This window comes from Tupaia chinensis, unplaced genomic scaffold (genome assembly GCF_000334495.1).
Source record: "Tupaia chinensis unplaced genomic scaffold, TupChi_1.0 Scaffold146837_1, whole genome shotgun sequence".
Lineage (NCBI taxonomy): Eukaryota > Metazoa > Chordata > Mammalia > Scandentia > Tupaiidae > Tupaia > Tupaia belangeri.
Genome location: NW_006206691.1, coordinates 2913093 through 2924538, shown reverse-complemented (window position 1 = coordinate 2924538; position 11446 = coordinate 2913093). Strand labels below are relative to the sequence as shown.

Here is an 11446-nt window from a genome sequence, read left to right as displayed (position 1 = left end):
AACTCAAGGTGTGATCCCAAATATACTACAATAATAGCCCTCAGAAGTGTTTGCTGTTGTGTTCATACCCTTGTGTCTTAAAAGCAGCCCAGAATATGTTTGGGTGTTGCTACTCTCCCTTACACCCCCTTTTGTTTCCTATCTGTATCACCCCTTGAGTTCCAGTGCTTTTAAGTTTTCTTGTTTTCTTTAGATATCTTAATTCACATTAAAACTTTGTGGAGTTAATTTCTTGACCAAATTTCATAAGTCATTTCTATCTTTAAGAAAATAGTCTAGCTTGTGAAATGTTTAAGAACATCTCACATGGTAAAGTTTAAGCCTCAGTAGGTAAAATATTTGGAGAAGGGTTGCCGTATTTGTGTATTTTTTTTTTCCACTAGATGACATGCAAGTCTTCCATGCTTATATAAGAACATATATGCAGCGCAAGTTATAAATCTTATACCCAAAGAATTTCAATCTCATACACAGATTATTTCTTCTGGAAGACATTTCCAAACTCTCCTCTTAGAAATTGCTTGAGAGGGGACCAGCAGTTAGCGTAATGGCTATGTTGTTGGACTCCCATGTAGTTGACCATGGTTCGAGTCCCAGACCCAATGGCTTAAACTCATGCTGGGCATGTGTGCGTGCGTGCTCAAGATCCCAAGAGGAGAATGGAGAAGAAGGGATTGCGACATGGCCATCCCCCCCCACATTGCTGACTGTGGTTTGATTCCCAGACCTGGCAGCTTGCTTTCTCACATTCCCCCCTCTCTCTCTTTCTCTCTCTGGTCAAATTTAAATAAATAAATAAAGTTAAATTTTTAAAAAGTTGTTTGAAATGGTCAATAGAAAAATTAGGACCCTCTGACTTCCTTCCCCTTTGGAACTGAACACTGGTCTTGGTGGTAGTTAAAACGAGGTAGTAAAAAGTAATACTGAAGCTGGCCGTATGGTGGTGTAGCCTGGTATACAACATGTGGGCTGGTTTTGAACAGGCTGAATTCTTTGACTTTGTTTCTTTCTCCTCCTTAAAATGGGGGTGGCAGGGACAACTGTTGGCATGGTGGTTAAAATGATAGGATCCTGCAGGTTGACTGCTCTCCAGCCAGAGACCTGTCAACCTGGTAAAAATAGCATCTGGAGAGACCTAGTGTACTTTTCTTGCCTCTTGATTGAGAGTGTCTTTTTATTTTCTTTTTGTGGACCTGTGTTCCTACATGTGAGTTGCATCTACAGAGCTGGGAGAGAAACACACAGGAAGAGATAGCAAAAGGAAAGCAGCGTTTTCAATGGGATCAGCTAATGTTGCATCTGTAAGTGGCCAATGAAAGACTCTGGGAATGTTCTTTTAAAAAAGAAAACTTAAATTAGGAAAAATATACCCTTATGAGTTACCAAATTAGATGAAAATGCAGTACATCTTATAAAATAGGAATGCTAATCAGCTATAGGACAGATGGAAATAAACTAAAAAAGAAGTCACCTATGGATGAAATTTTAACTGCTTTTCATAAAAAAAAAAGTATCATGCTGTTTTGGAAAGTGATGAAGAATAAGATATAAAGACAAGAGCAGGGCATGATGAAAGTGATATCTACTAACTTGGTTCAGAGCCCTTAATTTAGAAGAATCTAGAACATTCTGATACAGCATCAGTGAGCTGCAAGAGTAAATGCTGGGTTGTGTAAAAAAATGCTTGGAATGATATCTAATTTAACTTCTCTATAGGATAAGCAACAAAGTATGGCCCAAACAAGTGACTTTTCAACATTAAATCATTTTATTTATAATTATACCATAAAAACAAATGTAAACCAGGAATGTACTAAACAAACCTGAACATAAAGTCGCTTCTAGCTCTAAACAAAGTAGTTCTTATTTGGAAATAAAAATGAGAATTTCCTTCATCCTGGAAAGTATTTTGAGTTCTGAAGACAAATGTTCTAATTTGAATGAGCAAGATCATGGAAAACATGCTCATGATTTAGAAAGACCAGAGTGGATCCCTTTTTGTCATTTCTAACCATCAGTTGTTGAAATAAATAATGGTGAGTTCCTGCATAATATACAGCTAAATCAATAAGAAGTTGGTGGTTAGGGGCAGCATATGGCATAATGGTTATGTCGCTGTACTCTCACATGGTCATCTGTGATTCGAGACCTGGAATTGGTCTTGTAACTCACTTGTAACTTGTAACTCAACTTATAACTCACTCTGGATACATGTGCATGCATGCCGAAGATCAAAGATCGTGGGAGGAGAATGGAAGAGAAGGGATTGTGGCATGACCATCCCCCGAGGGGTGATTTCTCACTTTCTCTTTAACTGTCTCTGCCCCTATGAAGGGCAAGCACATGTGCCCTAAGGCAAAAACCTCTTAAAAATATTTTTGCTGCAATTGTTCTGAATTCAACCAGACTTTACTAAAGTGGCCTATGTATTCTGATGCAAACAAAAGAAAATAATAAAATTCCAAGTGTACTATGCATCATCCTCATGATGCAGCATTCCTCCGACTGTAGTAGATAAAGTTCTAAGTAGTAGATCAGAATTACCAATTCTATATATCTTGATGACAAGACAAGCTAAGAAAACTCGAGTTGGGAAACTTGCTTTTGGTTTTATGATTTGTCATAAATATAAGGAAAAACAATTGTGTAAACTCAAGTTTCTCCAGTTATAGTTGTTCATAATCGTAAACCATATTATCTACCTAAAACTGGTTAATAAATAAATTGATGAAACAAAATTACATTACCTCCCAGTTCAGCTTCCAACTTGATTGAAAGAATTAAAAATTGCATAAGTGAAAGAATGCAAATAAGTTCCTACACTGTAAGGTAGGGGGTTCATAATAGCAGTCATGGAGAGATGTGCCCTGAATTAGGGTCAAATAAACAAGGGGAAAAGAAGCAATTAGAGAGCACTAATGGCTGTATGTGTTGGAGAACAAGCCAAAAAAGCTATTTCTACCTTTCTCCAACTACAGATTGCCTTTGATTTTGTACTACTACCATTCCTTTCTCTATCCCATGGCAATATCACAACCAATCGTATTTTTTCTGATCTCTCTCAGGATTAAAACAAAATTCCAGCAGAGTTTAATTTATAATAGCAAAGTCCCATAAAGATAAAAATTTCTCTTTTACCCCAATTCCATAACAGACTCAGAACTGAAGGAATTTATGTGGGGCAAACAAACAAACAAACAAACAAAAACATGATAAGTTCATTTACTTGTCCCTCAACTTCTTCTGTTGTGGAATATTTCAGGGCCAAGTTGGGAGAAGGAGATTTCATGGGAAAAGAGAAAACTTCTAAATCACTATTATTAATGTAATATTGTCAATGTCCTCTGTGGCAGACACTCGATTCCTAGCTAAAGCTGTTTCAGGTGATGCATTTGTGGGGTTATTTATGGATTTCTGTACTGTATTACCTTGTTTCCTGACTTAGTTTTCTGAGTGACCTCTCACAATCCCTATATACATTCTGCTCTTAAAACTACCTTAGACAACCACCTCATACTGCTCAGTCTCTTTTATTCTGGCCAACTACCATCTCAGGTTGAGTATTTTTTTAAGGTAGTGAAATAATGAATAGCTTTTGTGGAAAATGCAGGGGGTTTTGCCTTGTCTCGTCACTGGCAAGCAGCATGGTGATGCTGCCTACTCTCTCAAACCATCTCTTAGGCTGTTGTAGTCAGAAGCCAGACCTTAACAGGCATGGACACGGACAGCATTCTTGTTCACGTCTCTCCAAAGTTCAGGGTGTAGTAAATACTCTTACGAGAAGCCTCCTATGACAAGCTGGGTCAGTGTTAGTTCCAGTTCACTAGCAACTCTCACTCTCTATAAGTCACTTTCTTGGAGTGCTTTCAGTTAACTTGGGGTTGTGAATATATAGAATAATTTTTCTCTTCCTGTTCATGAAGAGGAGAGGATAAAACCCAATGCTCAGCCCCACTAATTAGACCGATATCACACTAGCTCAACACTGCTCTCTTTAATTTTTAAAAATCTTTTTTTTAAAGAGGTTTTTGCCTTAGGGAACATGTACTCACTGGAGAGAGAGAGAGAGACAGAGAGAGAGAGAGAGAGAGGCAGAGACTGTGAGAGGGAAAGTGAGAAATCACCTCCTAGGGGAGATGGCTATGCTATAATCTCTTCTCCATTCTCCTCCCAGGATCCTGGGCATGCACACATACCTGCCTGACCTGATTTTCAAGCCAGGTCTGGGCCATGCGGGAACCCAGCAACATAACTACCATGCCACAAGATCTTCAAAAAGTTCGTGGAAAATGGTATTAGAAGAAAAACTATGCATAGATTGCAATCTTTTTTTGGTACCAAAATAACTCATCATTTAATTTGAAGACCATTAAGTCTTGTCATTTTTTTCCTGTCATTGTGTAATAAATCACTACAAATGTAGCAGCTTAAAGCAATACATACTTGTAACCTGTAGGTCCGGTATTAAGGCCTAGTCTGATGGGTATAAAAAAGAGTATTATACAGCTACCATCAAGATGTTTGGTAGAATGTGTTCTAATATGAAAGCTCAATTAGAAAAGAATCTGCTTTCCCATCCATGCAGACAATTGACAAATTAATTTACATGTAGCTATGTTAGGGCCCCAGCTTCTTACTTGCTATTAGTTGACAGCTGTCATTAGGTATTAGAGGTCACTTACAGTTCTCTGCCATGGGACTCTCCCCATTGGTAGTTTTCTCTCTCTCTCTTTCCTTTTTCTTCCTTTCTTTCTTTTTTCCAAGAGGTTTTGGCCGTAGGGTATGTGAACTCCCAGGGGAGAGAGAGACAGACAGACAGACAGACAATAAGAGGGAAAGTGAGAAATCACCCTAAGGTGGATGAACATGCCATAATCACTTCCCCATTCTCCTCCTGGGATCTTGGGAATGCACACACACAGCCCCAGTGGGATTTTGAAGCCACCAGGTCTGGGACTTGAACCACAGTCAGCCATGTGGGAACCCAGCAATGTAACCGCCATACCATGTGCTGACCCTCTACCCCATGGGTAGTTTTCAGTATGGCTGATTAAGGCTCGCTTAAAGCTAGCAGAGGAGTCTTTCTGCAGTTGGCTAAGACGGAGTCTTAGAAATGGACTCTAGTAAATGACATTCATCACTTTGACAAGTAACAACCTATTAAAGAGATATTCCATCACCCTTGCCATATTCTAAGAAGCAAGTCACAGCTTTAACCCAAACACAAAGGTGAGGAATACATAAGGGTGGGCATAACACATTGGGGTCTGCCAAATAAATATTTGAAGATGTATCTTATATAAAGATATAGTGATATATCTGAAAACTCCTTTTAGAATGTGCTGATGTATTGATGCTTTGAGGTTTTGACAGTAAAGGCAAAAGGAAGAGTCTCAGATAATGTTTTATTACCAAAAAGAAAAAAAAATCCCCCAGAAGATTGAAACTTAAGAAAAGATTTTATGAAATGAAAGAAGGATTTGAACAAAACACGTAAGAATTATGGGGATTGCTTATGTTTGAGAAAGATTCAGTGTATGTATGGGACCAGCAGTTGGCATAATGGCTATGTCACTGGACTCCTATGTAGTCGACCGTGGTTCAAATCCCGGACCCGGTGGCTTAAACTCATGCCGGGCGCATGTGCATGTGTGCCCAAGATCCCGAGAGGAGAAAGGAAGAGAAGGGATTGTGGCGTGGCCATCCCCCCTTGGGGGTGATTTCTCGCTTTCTGTCTCTCTCTCTGTCTTTCTGGTGAGCACATGTGCAATACAGCAAAAAAAAAAAAAAAAAAAAACTCTCCAAAAAAAATAGAAAGATTCAGTTTATGTGTCAGAAGTACATTTAAGACATCAGTTTATTGGTGATCTTAAAGAAAGGAATATAAAATGTAGCTAAAGCAAAGAAAACTAGGAGGTAAAGGAACACATTACAGTAACTAATAATTACAATAACTAATAATTGACCTAGTTAAAGAAAGAATGTAAGAAAAAAATGAAATATTAAAAAATATCTGTTATACTATCACTAATGAAAACAAAATAAACATTTTAGCATTTCCAAATCAAATGATTTCTTCCTCAGTGTTGGTAAATTAAGAAACATAGATTTAAATGCCTGTAAAAAATTGAGTATATCCATAAAAATGATGAAAATCCAACTATAAAAACATCGTTTTAGCAGCAGAAAAATATTCCTAGCATATATAATACATGAAAAACAAAATAGGAGAGTAGTAAACTAATTAAGGTGACTGAAGTAAGAATAATAAACCTACTGTAATAATCAGTTTAATGTGATTAACTTTCCTAAGAAAATCTATAAATTGAGGTTTTAAAAGTAATTCATATGTGTGTATGTTGTTATATTACAGTATAGATTCAGAAAGTTTAATACATTTAATAAGGCTGGTTCATGTTAAGGCTAGGGACATTAGATGCCACCTTTTGATAGGTGGAATGTGAGGAAACTTGTTGATGTATTTCAAAACTGCCACAAGTTCCTTACATTTCTCTGGTCTCTTCCAAGATCAGACCTTGGGAAGGCAGTATCAGGGGAAATAGGGAGTCGTAATAGTCTGACTGTTGGTCGTTTCTGCCATGGAAGACATCCATCATTCATTCATGAGACAAACGTCTTTCATGGATATGTTTTCTCTGTCTTTGGAAAACCACCTTCTACACTGCCTAGTTCCCAGAATTACTGCAGATTTTGGCTACACCCTTGCAGGCTTTTCTCCAAGTCCTGACTATACTAGCACCACCACCCACGTCCTCCTACTAAAAATCTCTACCTCTCTAGGCAAGTTGCTGTGATTGGCGGACATGGCGGTACTCTAGCAGTACTCTAGCAGTTACTTCTCCCCTGGTAATAAACACCTCCTTGCCTGTCAAATGGTAGAAGGGATGCTTGCCTAACACTCTCTGCTCTTTCCTTGTCTTGCCACCCCAGGCAGAGCCAGCCTGCCTCCTTCTTTCTGTATTTTCTGCCTAAAAAGCAGGTGCTAGTTTCTTTGTTCAGATACACTCTCAAAACTCCAGGGACACATGTAAGTTTTTCTCAGATCGTCTTCATTCAGCCTCATATACGTGCTTGGGCTGAGGGACCAAGAGGGAAGCCAAGCATATTTATACTTGTACAAACTTCTTTGCAACAATTTCCTTGACTCTTATGAAAGTTGGAGGTAGATGTTGGTGATGGAGCAAGGCGGAACCAATTCTGATATCCTTTGTAACTTGTGCACGGATGTGTCTAGCACTTATCTTTAAAATATATAAAAATTTCTCAGCTATTATCCTGAGCTTTGTGACTTTAGCCAGCAGTCTGAGTATAGAGAGGATCTTTTTTTATCTTTCTATTATAAAGCAATGACTAACTTGCATTAAGTTCTTATATTAAAAACACTGTGTCTAATCCCAATTATACACAATCAACAGCTTTATGAGGTGGGCATTAGCATGATGCCAAGTTTACTATGTTAGGTGAGGTGAGCCAGGAATCACATTCTGAGATAGAGACTTGTCAGTAAGAGGTTCACTAGAGAGTGCTCCCAGGAACAGTATCTGTAAGTGGAGGAGGCAGCACTGGCAAGAGGAAGAAGTTGAACTTTGAGGCTCTCAAAACTGAGGTTATCCTTCAGATTTGTCTTGATGTAGGGCAAAGGGGCCAGATTTTCTGTCTGCACACTGGCCACACTGTGCTCAGAGTTTTCTGAGGTTCTGGGCAATGCCCACAAAAAGACTCAGTTGTGAGTCGGCAGCAGAGATGCATCAGTGCTGAAAGCCTGGTCTATCTGCCACCCTACAACATGTACTACCTTTGCTCATGACAAAAAATTGATCTCAGTTGCATTTTTAAATTTTTACAGCCCATAATTGTAGATACAGGAAATTCAACCCTGAATTACCTAACTTCATAACTTATCTCCAGGATGATAATGCTAAAATCAGATTATAATGGAAGAAGAATGAGGACACAGGTAATAGAGAAGTAGAGGACATTAAAGACAAAGGAGAAAAAAGCAATATGAATATTTCACCTAGGTTGCCAGCAGATGGCATAGCAGTTTCATAACTGGACCTCCCGCATGGTTTTCGGTGGTTCGAGTCCTTGATCCAGTGACTTAAAAATCACACTAGGCATATGTGTGTGCATGGCCAAGATCCCAAGAGGAGAATTTAAGAGAAGGGATTGCAGCATAACCATCCCCCCCTGAAGGTGATTTCTCACTTTCCTTCTCACAGTCTCTGTCTCTATCTCTGTCTCTATCTCTGTCTCTGTCTCTCTCTCTGGCAAAAGCATGCATCCTAAGGGAAAAAAAAAAAAAAACTTCTTAAAGAAAAAAAAAAGAATATTCAGCCTAGGAGAAATGGAAAAATTAAATAGGCCATGGCCACTAAATAAAATTTAAAAATGAATAAAGATTGCCTATGGAAAAAAGCATAATATTTAGATGGCTTTATAGATAAAGTTTACCTAACCTGCAAAAACTGGGTAGATTCAAAATTATTTAAAATCTACCAGAATGTTGAAAAGATAAAGTATAATTCTTATACTCAGCATAACTTTAATATCAAAACCTGACAAGATGATAGTACAAAAGAAAAGAAAACTATAGATCAATTCCACCTGTAAATATATATGATAATTCTAATTGCATTTTCAAAAATAAAATCTGATGCATCATAAAAGAGCAAAATATTTCAAGTGGAATTTATTTCACTACTTTAAAAGTAGATAAATAGTAGGAAATTTTAATGTAATTCCTTACATTAGACCATCTGTGTCAGCTAGATCATCTATGTCAACATGATTGGGTTATTTGTCCCAGGAGAACTTTGTCTAAGAAAGATAAAACCATAACCAACAAATACTTTCAGTTTACTTCAGAGCAATTTATCAAAGACAAGGTCTCTTAACTGGGACTCTTTACTTAGTAAATGACATTTTACTTCTCAAGCTTGCTTCAAGACTCTTACTTTGCTATATCTACCAATTTAAAACTATGTGGCTTATAACCTTCCCAGTCCCAATCAGTCCTCTGTCTTAAAAATCTATCTGAAACCAGTGAGCCCAGACACCAAGGTCCTACAAATGTATCAGTTCTTACTTCTTTTTTCTTTGACATAGCCAAACCTCTATTGTTTCCCCCTTACTGTGGTGAATTTAACTAAAAACAGTTCTGCTTTATTAACAAGTTATTATGTGATACTTTGGTGAATTCAGCAATATCAATAAATGTGATAAGTTCTAACAATATTCATGAAAATATATTTAAAATGTGTTACCACTAAGTGAACATAAATTTGAAATTGCAACACTACATATATCTAAAGCAGATAAAATAGAAAATAGTTACAATACCAAATGCTGACGAAGATGTAGAGATTGGATTTTTTATGTACTTCTTGGAGGAAATGTAAAATGGTATACTAGTTCTGGGACTAGCAGTGCATATTGGCTACGTCCTGGACCCGGTGGCTTAAACTCACATTGGGCATGCATGTGTGTGTTCCCAAGATCCTGAGAGGAGAATGGAAGAGAAGGGATTGTGGCATGGCCAACCCCCCTGAGGGGCGATCTCTTGTTTTCTGTTTCTCTGTCTGTCTTTTTCTGGCGAGTGCACGCATCCTATAGTAAAAACCTCTCAATAACCCCCCCGCCAAAACAGTATACCTGTTCTACACAATAATTTGGAAATTTCTTATAAAACAAAACTGTGCTTACAATATAACTTAACAATCACACTTCTGGGCATATATTGCAAGGTAATAGAACCTATGTCTACCTAAAACATAGCCAGGTATTTGTAAGAGTTATTTATACAATCATCAAAAATAGGGAAAAAAAATCTTTGTATTCTAAGTAGGAGAATATTTAAACAAACTTGGGCAAATCTATATGGGGGTCTTCAAAATTAATGGAAAATACATATTATGAAAAAATTATACATGAATCTTCAATTTTTTACACCAAAATAAATTCACATTTACTTCTATTTTTTCCCCTGAATTTTGTGACCCTCATATTATGGAATTCTGCTTTGCAAAATAAAAGTGTTCATAGGGGTCAGCAGATGGCATGGTGGTTAAGGTACTGGACTCCCACATGGCTGACTGAGACTCAAGTCCCAGACTTGACAGCTTGCTTTCCCATTTTCTCTTTCTCTCTCTCTCTCTGGTGAGCTTGTGTCCTAAAACAAATTAAAAATAATAATAAAATAAATAATTATTTAAAAAATAAAATAATCATTTTTTTAAAAAGTGTTTTTAGACTTCAAATAGTTGGATGGAGCTCAGAGGCTTTTCAAAAAACAAACAAACAAAAAAACAAGTCTCGAAAGATTACACACTGTGGGACCAGCAGATGGGATAATGGTTGAGTTATTGGACTCCCACATAGTCGATCACGGTTCAAGTCCCAGGCCCGGTCGGTGACTTAAAACACTGGGCACATGTGTGTATACTTAAAATCCTGAAAGGAGAATGGAAGAGAAGGGATTGCACTGTGGGCATCCCTCCAGGGAATAATTTCTCACTTTCTGTCTCTCTGTCTCTCTGGCAAATGCACACACCCTATAGCAACTACACACCCCCTAAAAAGATTACACACCATAATACTATAATATTCAATTTCTAAAATATTCTTGTAATGACAAAAGCATAAAGAACAGATTAGTAATTTACAGGAAGACAGGCGAGGGCATGGGTATAACTCTTTTTTTAAAATCTGTCTCTCTGTCTTTGTTTTGTTTTGTTTTGTTTTGTTTTGTTTGCTATAGGGTATGTGCCCTCACCAGAGACATGGAGAGAGACAGAGAGAGAGAAAGTGAGAAACTACTCCTGGGGGGATGATCATGCTACAATCCCTTCTCCTCCGTTCTCTTCTCAGGATTTTGGGCACGCATACACATGCACCCGGTGTGAGTTTCAAGCCACTGGGTTCAGAACTTGAACAGCGAGCTACCTTGTGGGAGTCCAGTGATGTCACCATTATGCCTCCTGCTCTCCCCAGGGATTGAGTACAACTCTTAAGAGGTAGCACAACTGAGGCCTTCGTGATGATAGAACAGTTCTGAATCTTAGGTGGTGACTTCAAAAATCTACACACGTGATTAAAATTGCTTAGAACTACACACCCATGCCACTGATAGAGGCTGAAAGGTCATTTGATAAATTTAGTTGTCATCTTTAAGAAAAACCCTAATAAAATGTAATTTAAAGAAAGTACCTAATTTGGGGCCAGCAGCAGGCATAGTGGTTAAGGTGTTGGACTCTCACATGGTTGACCATGATTCGAGTCCTGGACCCAGGGGCTTGAAAAGCATACCAGGAACATGTACATGTATGAACAAAATCCCAGGAAAAGAATGGAGGAAAAGGAATTGCAGTGTGGCCATTCCCCCTGGGGGGTAATTTCTCTCTTTTCCTCTCATCCTCTCTCTCTC

The 11446-nt window shown here is 38.0% G+C and overlaps 1 non-coding gene across 1 annotated transcript; it reads left to right on the top strand.

Annotated features, from left to right (window-relative positions):
- Positions 1-847: 847 nt before the first annotated feature.
- LOC114006290 (small nucleolar RNA SNORA61) lies at positions 848-985 on the top strand. Its single transcript, XR_003548030.1, has one exon. It is a non-coding gene; the product is annotated as a small nucleolar RNA SNORA61 (small nucleolar RNA).
- Positions 986-11446: the final 10461 nt, after the last annotated feature.